Source organism: Cervus elaphus, chromosome 9 (assembly GCF_910594005.1).
Source record: "Cervus elaphus chromosome 9, mCerEla1.1, whole genome shotgun sequence".
Lineage (NCBI taxonomy): Eukaryota > Metazoa > Chordata > Mammalia > Artiodactyla > Cervidae > Cervus > Cervus elaphus.
Window position 1 is genome coordinate 36626726 of NC_057823.1, and position 10595 is coordinate 36637320.

Consider the following 10595-nt stretch of genomic DNA (forward strand, 5'->3'; position numbering starts at 1 on the left):
AGAGTATAATTAGAAAAAGTACATTTGACATATAACATTATATTATTTTTCAGGTGTGTAACATAATGATTTGGTATTTATATACATTGCAAAATGATCACTACAGTAAGTCTGGTTAACATCTGTCACCATACATAATTATAACAGATTTTTTTCTTGTGATGAGAAGTTTTAAGATTTACTCCATTAGCAACTTTAAACTATAGTGTAGTATTACTAAGTATAGTCACCATGCTATATATTATATCCCCATGACTTAAAAAATGGACCTTTTTGACCTTCTTCACTCATTTCATTCCACCCTCACTTCCACTTCTGCCTCTGGAAAACACCAATCATGTTCTGTTTATCTTAGAGCTTGTCTTTATATAAGCTTCCCCCCTCCCCAGATTCCACATATAAGTGATATCATTTCTTTTTCTTACTTCACTTTGCATAATGCCCAGAAGTCCATCCATGTTGTTGGAGATGGCAAAATTTCATAATTTTTTATGGCTAAATACTATTCCTTTATAGCTACACATATTCATATATATATATATGTAGACATACATATATATATATACACACACACACATAGACAAACACACACGCACATGTGTATGTATCACATTTTCTTCATCCACTGATGGATGCTTAGATCATTTCCTTAACTTGGCTATTGTAAATAATGCTGTAATGAACATGGAGGTGCATATATCTTTTCAAGTTAGTGTTTTCTTCAGATAAAAACCCAGAACTGGAGTCACTGGATCATATGGTAATTCTGTCTTCAATTTTTGAGGAGCCTCCATGCTGTTTTCCATAGTGGCTGCATCAATTTATATTCCCACCAACAGAGCACAAGGGTTCCCTTTTCTCTACATCCTTACTAGCATTTATTATTTATTGTCTTTTTGATGATATGGCCATTCTAACAGGTGTGAAGTGGTAGCTCTTTGTGGTTTTTATTCGCATTTCCCTAATTGTTAGTGATGTTGAGCATCTCATGTACCTGTTGACCATCTATATGTCTTCTTTGAAGAAAATGTCTCTTCAGATAATATGCCCATTTTTAAATTGGATTTTTTAATATTTAATTTTATTATTTATTTATTTTAGATATCAATCCATTATTAGATACGTGACTTGCAGATATTTTTCCTTGTTTAAGTAGGATGCTTTTTCATTTTGTTGATGATTTCCTTTGCTGTGTAAAAGTTATTCAGTTTAATGTAGTCCTACTTGCTTATTTTTTGCTTTTATTGCCTGCCTTTGCTTTTGGTATCAGATTTAAAAAAATCATTGCCAATACCTATGTCATAGAGCTTATTGCTTATGTTCCCTTCTAGGAGGTTTATGATTTCTGGTCTTACATTTTAAGTCATAATACATTTTGAGTTGATCTTTGTGTATAGTGTGAAATAGTGGTTCAGTTTCCTTTCTTTTGCATGTGACTGTATGTGGCTGCTTAGTTTTTCCAACAGCATTTATTGAAGAAAATTTCCATCCTTATGGTAGACTAATTGGCCATATAAGTGTGGATTTATTTCTGGGTTCTCTATTTTGTTTCATTTATTTTGTGCCTGTATCATACTTTTTTGATTACTATAGCTTTATAATATATTTTGAAATCAGGGAGCATGATACCTCTAGCTTTGTTTTCTTTCTCAAGATTGTTTTGACTATTTAGAGCTTTTTTTTGGTTTTTATACACATTTTAGGATTATTTGTTCTATTTCTGTAAAAATGCCACTGGAATTTTGATAGATAAAGCACAAAATCTGTAGATTGTCTTGGATAGAGCCCTAATTTTTAACCAGGTGCGTGTCATTTTGAAATAGCAAGCATTTTCATTTTTATGCAATCTGGATAATTTTAGATTTCTCTCAGTATTCATTGAACAGATTTGTTGACTGTGATACCCTTACTGATATTGAACTTTTCACATGGAAATAACTGTAGAATAGAGGACTACTATAATTTTGAGAACAAATTTAAATATTTTTAGTGGGCAAAAAGTTTCAATTTGGGAAAATAAATTTTCCTGTCCGCTTGGGAAAATATTTATGGGGATTTTTGTATAGAATAAGAGATGTATATATAGTATATATGTATTTCTAACTCACGTTTACTCCAGTTATGTACACATTTAGGCAAGAAGAGGGAGCTCTGGTTTTTTTCTTTACTACTTCTAGAGTTTCCTGTATATACTTTGGAGTTGTAAAGAAAAACTAAACATTAGATTTAAAAGTAAGCTTTATACGTGCACACACGCACACACACACACTTAATTTTTCTAGCATACAGAGCTTTTTTAAGTCACTTATTCTCGTTAAGCAGTTTTAAATACATTTTAAAAACTATCATTATTAATATTTTTAGTTACTAAAATTTTTCAAAATGTGTAGTATTATGTGAGGATTTAACAATCTGACTTTTAAAAGTTATTGCTTTTTTTATTATATTAGTTGACTTTTAACTTCAGATGCTTTGTATTTGGTTGAGTTGCCTGGACTAGTTCCAGATTTTGTGGATTTGTAGCTAATAGAAGACTTTACATGTAGACTTTACACTTTGATGTAGGGTAGATTATTTTGTGAATTGTTATTTAAACCATGTAGTTAACTCAGAGAGTATTTATTTATATAAAGGTGACTGTGTGTTTCGTCAGCCTGTTTGTGATGGGTTAAAAAATCGCTGTGTATTTTGAGAATTTTATGTACATAAAGTGTTGAGGACTGCAGTATACAAAACAAGTCATAGCTCTTAGCAGCTTCCTGTAGCTTAGGTTATAAAATTTATTATATGAAACATGAGAGTTTTATTAAGAAAAATTATTTTCCCCCACTTTAAGACTCCAAACCAACTTTTCTTAGCTATAACCATTACAATCATAGGGTCTTTTCTCTAAGATTTTGGAAGGAGGAAGCTCTTCACCACCACCATTGTTAGTGAAATATGTAGAAGAGCACTTCCATATGGCTTTCTTCATCATGTATCCCCTTCTTCATCACATATCCCCATTTAGTGCCCTAAATTGGCTGTTTAAAAATGTGATCATATTAATAGAGAATCTTTTCCATTGAATGATATTGAATTTCAGGAAGGTAAATTGTTGATCATGGATACAACTTCATTGGTGTAGAAGTAAACGTTATTGATTCTGTAAGTAAAACATTAATTTTGATTTAGTAAACTTAGAAGTTTTATATAACTGGATTTTTACTATGTAGAGTTATTCCCTAAAAATAGATATGAGTTTTTAATAGATAAATTGTTATAGATAATTGGATGTTTTTATAAATTAGTAATACTGTGCATTTTTTTTTAAATAATGTGTTTTAGATGTAATGAAACTTTGAATCTGATTGCTTATAGCATAGAATAAGCCACTGCCTTTTAATTCCTGTAGCGGTTTTGGTAGATTATAATAGATTAAAATTTGTGCAGGAAATCAGTGCTCCCTGACTTACTCTATGCTGATGACTTGGCTCCCTTAGTTTATTAAAAAAGCATACTAGAGAAACAAATAATTGTTTATTAGTCTTTAATAATTGTTCACTTGAACTAACAACATAAGAATTATTTTTTAAAGAAATTTTATAGTATAAGGGATTAAAAACACTGAAAAAGATATTCTTTGAATGAGAGATTATAATTTACTGTTACTTAAGAATATACTGTTGGAGAAGGAAATGGCAACCCACTCCAGTGTTCTTGCCTGGAGAATTCCAGGGACGGAGGAGCCTGGTGGGCTGCCGTCTGTGGCGTTGCACAGAGTCGGACACGACTGAAGCAACTTAGCAGCAGGAATATACTGAGGAATTCAGACATTTTTAAAAGTACATCTGCCTCAGGATTATTTTCATCACATTTTTAAAAGTACATCTGCCTCAGGATTATTTTCATCACAGATGAACTCTTCATTAATTTTGTATGCTAAAAGTATTTATCCATTTCTGTCTCCAGATATGTTATTTGCAAGGTGAAAAATCTCTTGTTACATTTTTTGCATATATTTAATTTTATGGGAAACATAATTGATGTGAAAAAGGAAATAACTTACAATGTGAAAAATATCAGATTTTATAAATATAATTGCATATTTTTAAGCTTTATTAAATAATTTTATTTCTAAAATTGCATCTTTCTTAATATAGTCAATGAAGAAACAGTTAAAAATATACGTGAAAAGCCGTGATTTTGAATCTAAAATGTAAGCTTGCCTTTTCACATCTCTGGATTTTCTGCAATTATAGAAATGAAACTAGTATTTTAACATACATTTAATAGTATTGTTTACTAACTCTTAGAACTTTTGCAAATTCAAATTCTATGGGGCAATGACAGATACTTTCACCCATGATGGGTAGTCTTTTATAAAAGAAAAATATCATTTAGTGAATAAAGTAAAAATAAAAATGAGTGGAAACAGTATCTTTCAGGCAAAATATATTAATAAATTGGCTATTCCTTTAATTTATAAAGGGTTCATTCAGTAAGTGGGAAAAATGGATTATGATGTTGCTTTTTGATTTTTTAATTTGTGCTAATTGATTTCATTACTTTTCAGAGTATTGGTCTTCATTTTAGCTTAACGTTTATTAATGTTTATTTTTACAGGGTATAATAATAGTTTTTATTTAGAACTTAACACTTGTAATTTGTAATATCTAATATTCAGTAGATTAAGATAACATTAATTTCCATTTTAAAAGAAATCATTAAGTTACTAATGATTTAATGCTTCTATTAATTTTTGTTGTTATTTGAATTATTTTTAAAATTAAAATTGTTATTATGTTTTATTTTTATGGTGATTATCAATAGCATTATTATTAAAATATCTTGAATGATTAATTTGAAATATTAGTATATGAATCATTCCTAGTATTTTGTATCAAAGAAGAAAATGTTAGGCAATATATCTCTCCATGCATCTACCATTATTTTGGATAATTGGACGTGATGCTTTAGTCGTGAAATAGGCTTTAGTATTTATAAAAGTTCAAGGTCAGTATATAGTAAAAGTGTCTTAAGGTCCGTCTTTTATGTCTGTTAGTAGATAGATCTCAGTCTACTTAGTGTTTCTCAGTAATCAGCACAGTAAACCATTTATTAAGTATTTTTATGTAGCACTTAGTATGTATCAGGCACTCTTTTAAGTACTGAAGAATATAGTGATGTTGAAGACAGAATGCCTGTGTCCAAGAAGCTGAAGTTTGGTGGTTGGAAACAGGTGTAATAAAATGATTTCAGGTACTGATAGCCATTACAGAAGAGAGTCCAGTAGTAGAGTATCAGAGTTCAGCCAGAGCAGTTGGTAAAGGCCTTGTTGGACGAGGTGACTTTTCCGTTTTTTTGCTAAATGATGAGAAGGATGCAGCACATAAGTAATCTTCAGGAATTTTTCAGGGAAATAATCATGCAGAGAATCAAAGGACAGGAGTCTTTTTTTAGAGATATGCGATATTAAGGATAGCTGTCTGGGTAGATCAGTAGACTTGCTGAAGAAAAAAAATGACATTTTTTAATCTGATTATATTTTTTCAGTGAAGAAAGTGGTAAAGTCATTAAACAAGCATGAAGAAGGATATTGAGATATGTTAATGGAGAGAGAGAATGAGGTATTTATCTGGAGAGTGGGTTTACTGGGGCAAGGAGTCGGATTGTTTGGCATTGTTGTGTTCCCCTTTCAGATACATGAGTATACATTTGAAGTAGATCTGGTTAGCATGCTTATGTGAGTTGTGTATGTGTGTGTTCTATGTTCTGCTGTGGTGCCTAGTCCTAGAGGAAGCAGATGATTGGATTGTGGTGGTGTTAGATGAGCACAAGAGAAGGGAAGAGAATAAGGGAGTCGGGGGTACTGTGTTATAAACTAGACCACAGAATCTAGGATGGATGAGGAGAGAAGGACATCTAGACTGTGTGTGTGCAAAGCCTTTTCAGTCGTATCTGACTCTGTGACCGTATGGGCTATAGCCCACCAGGCTCCTCTATCCATGAGATTCTCCATGCAAGGGTACTGGAATGGGTTGCCATTTCCTTCTCCAGGGAATCTTCCTGACCCAGGGATCGAACCCATGTCTCTTATGTCTCCTGCATTGGCAGGTGGGTTCTTTACCACTAGCACCACCTGGGAAGCCATCAAGTAAAGAATCAAGAGGCTGTGGAATTGGATGGCCAAGTTTTGGGGTCTGAAATTCTCCAAGAATAACAGGAGTAGTGGTGGAAAGTAGGTACTGAATTCATCAATGAGTGAGGGGAAGTGACTGGACGTTAATAGGTAATGTCAACAAGGCGGGAAAGGGGTAATAGTCTGGTAATGCCTTTCAAAGGTGCTATAAGTTTTTAATGAAGAAAGAGGAAAGAACGGTTTGATGGAAAGTGACAAGGGCCATTAAGGAGAACTACTCTGTCTCCAGGCTTTGAGGTACGAGGGATGTGAGAGGAAAAGCAGCTTCCACTTGAGAGGACCACGGGAGAAGCAACGTCCTAAGGGAATAGCCAGTTGCACTTATGGTGAGGGAAATGTTCAAGGATAGGAGAGCTTACTGGTAATTAGGTTAAACATCTAATTTATTATATCAATGAGGGAAATTTTGTCTATTGGGTGTGACAGCATACAAACAGTAAAGTGATACAGGAATGTTCAAATGGTAATACACAGTCACCCTACTGATCACTGACCATGAATTCTAAAAGGTGCAGTGGAAAGATTTGTTCATTGTGTGTATTTTTCCCATACTACCAAGGAATTAAACCAGTTTCTGAGAACACTGACCTAGTGTTCCACAAATTTAACTCAGTTCTGATACTCCTGAGAGACAGCGGCGGATCCCACAGACTACGGGCTCAACCTCTCAAGTCACGCCCCTGCCTCAGGTCCAGGTTGTCACCTGTGCCTTCTGATCAGCTGGCTGTAGACCAAAGGTAAAACAATCCTTGCCTTGGGTTGAATTAGTTTGCTGGAGTGGCTCACAGAACTTTGAGAAACATTTTACTTACGAGATTGGCAGTTTACTATTGGAGGCTGTAACTCAAGAAGAGCCAGATGGAAGAATTACATAGGACAAGGTATATGGGATGGGGCTTGGAGCTTCCGTGCCCTCTCTAGGCTCATCACTCTCCCTGAATCTCCATATTTTCACTGACCTGGAAGCTCTCTGAACACTTTCCTTTTTGGATTTTTACAGAAGCTTCGTTATATAAGTATGATTGATTAAATCAACGACCATTGGAGGTTAATTCAACCTCCAGCTGCTCTCCTCTTCATGGTCTTTCTAATTATGGCTTATTTTACTAGAGTTATAACCTCCAGAATTGTCCATGTTGTTGAAAATGGCAGAATTTCCTTTTTTAAAATCATTAAACACACACACATACCACGTTTTATTTATCCATTGAAGGACACTTAGTTTACTTTATATTTTGGCTGTTGTGGATAATCCTGTAGTAACATGGGGGTACTGGAAGTTTCAACCCTCCAATCCTGTGGCTGGTACTCCTGGCAGCAGGCCCCCATCATTAAGTGCTTAAAAGTCACCTTGTTAACATAAACTCAGGGTTGGTAGAAAGGGGTTTGTTATAAACATTAGGACCCCTTTGTTGCTTTTATCGCTTCGGAAATTCCAAAGATTTTAGAAGCTCTGTCGGAAATGAGAAAGAAGATGAAATACATATTTCTTGTTATAAAATCACAGTGTCACAGTTTGTAAGGATAGGAAGAGTAGGAAATGGATTTTTAGAGAAGTCTAGTGGTGAGTCTATAGGATGACAGATAATCTTGCAAGTTTGTGTTTCTTATTGAAATGACTGGACATGTAAAGTATGATGGGACTAATCCTGAGGTCAGAACACTCAGTAAATCTTTAAATCCCAAGAATGTTTTTTTATTGTTACAAAGGAATAATTGGCAAATATGATTGTATATATTTATATAATGTGATGATTTGATATACATATGCATTATAAAATGATTAACAAGATCAAGATAATTAACATATCCATCACCTCACAGAGTTGACACTGGCAACTCTTGTGTATCTGGTGAGAATGCCTAGGATCTAATGCACAAGTAACTTGATATTTGTGTGTACTGCAAAATGATCATCTTAGTAAGTCTAGTTAATATCCATAACCATACAGAATTGCAATTTTTTTTGCTTGCTATGAGAACTTTCAAGATTTACTTTCATAGCAACTTTCAAATATACAAATATTATTAAGTATAGTCCCCATGCTATATATTAGATCCTCAGAACTTATTCTTCTTGTAACTGAAAATTTGTGCCCGTTGCCCTGTATCACCCACTTCCCTCCTACCCCAGTCCCTGATAACTACCATTCTATTTTCTTTTCCAATGAAATTAGCATTTTTTTAAAGATTTCGCATATAAGTGGTACCATTTAGTATTTGTCTGTCTTTATTTTAGTTCGCATAGTGCCCTCCACTGTACATCCATGTTGTTGCACATGGCAAGATTACTTCTTTTTTATGGCTGAATAATGTTCCTCTGTGTGTGTGTGTGTGTGTAATATTTTCTCTTAATCTGTTGACCCATTGAAGTACATTTTGATTGTATTCATGTTTTGGCTATTGTGAAAAATGCTGTAACATGAGGATGCAGGTTTGTCTTAAAGATTCTGATTTTAATTCCTTCTTATATATACCCAGAAGTGGGATTGCTGAACCATATGGTGGCTCTATTTTTTCATTTTTTGAGGAACTGTCATTTTAGTGGCTGTACTGTTTTTACATTTCTGCCTGCAGTGTTTAGGGGTTCCCTTTTCTCAACATTTTTGTTCTCTCTTGTGTTCTTGATGCTAGCTCTTCTAACAGGTATGAGATGATAACTCATTGTAGTTTTAAACTGTTTTATTTCTTTATTGAAGTATAGTTGGTTTCCAGTTATCATATTCTGCAGCATTCTTGCCTGGAAAATTCTGTGGTCAGAGGAGCCTGGCAGGCTACATGGGGTTGCAAAGAGCCGGACACGACTGAGCGACTGACACTATCATATTAATTTCAGGTGTACCACACAGTGATTCAATTATATGTATGTATCTGTGTGTATATATATGTATCTGTGTGTGTATATGTATATATATATTCTTCTTTAGATTTTATTCCACATGTAAGTGATATCACGATACTTTTCTCTGACTTCACTTAGCATGATAAACTCTAAGTCCATCCATGTTGCTACAAATGGTGTTATTTTGTTCTTTTTTAATGGCTGAGCAATATTCCATTACACACACACACCCACACACCCACCCCACTTCTTCTATATCCATTCATCTGTCAGTGGACATTTAAATTGCCTCCATGTCTTGTCTATTGTAAGTAGTGATGCAGTGAACATTGGGGTGCATGTATCTTTTTGAATTATAGTTTTCTCTGGATATATGCCCACGGGTGGGATTGCAGGATCATATGTTAACTCTGTTTTTACTTTTTTAAGGAACTTCCATACTGTTCTCCATAGTGGCTGCCTAATTATGGTTTTGATTTTCATTTCTCTGATGATTAGTGGAATAAGACCCAATTGTATACATTCCATAAGGTGCTCCAGATACTTTAAAAGTCAAGACAAGGTTAAAGGTAAAAGGTTGGAAAGAGATACACCGTGCAGATTTTGACTTTTAAATTTTTTAATCCATGTTATTTTATCCTTCATCCAGCATATATATATTTAACACCTATAGTAGCTATCAGGTACTGTCTTAAGTACAATATTGTATGTTTAAAAAAATCTAGTTATTTGGATTTTCCTTTATTTTGAAGTTAGGAAAAGTTGAAAGTGGTAGGAGATTTTCACATAAATGCTTGTTCCTAAAAAAGTCTTATTCTTAAAGGAAAAAAGCCAATTTGCACAGCCTGACTGTCCAATTAATTATTTTTTGTGGTTATAAATGTCTACCAGAAGAAAATAGAATACTTTTAGTCATAGTGGTAGGCATCAGCAGTCTTTAGTAAATCCTTTAATCCTGTCTGGATCTTTATAAGGAAGGATATAACAACAGTAGTATTTTATATGTATTTGTTTGATTAAAATAGTTGTTTCAATCCCTGTGATCTGGTCATTAATTCTCTAATGTATTACTTTAGAAACCATGTCACATTTACTTCCTTTCTGAAGGGGGAATGGAATCTGATTTTTCCTCTTGAGTGCAGGATGTTATTCTCAATGTGTGGTGAATCCCTGTCAGAAATGAATAAAAGCTTCATTAGATGTTTCTTATAAAGAAAATTAATTTTCTTTTCTTAACCTACTTCACTTTATTATCAAAATATAATCAGAAAAAGGATTCTAATATATGTTGACAGGGCTTTCCTGCAGAGAGGTTGTTCCAGTTGACTTGCTGATTTCTACAGGAAAATTCCTTGCCTAGTGCATAATTTAGGTATGATAGTAGCAAGGGACTGCACTGACCAATGATTTCAGTGAGGAAATCATGTTGAAACCAAAATATTTCATGTAAAATGTATGATTTGCTTAATGTTCTTATTTAATATTTAATAAATCCAGCCCTGAAGGATAGTCTTTGAAATGCAAGTTCAGCTACCTGACTGATATTTTTGCATGCCACAATTAGAGCTGTCA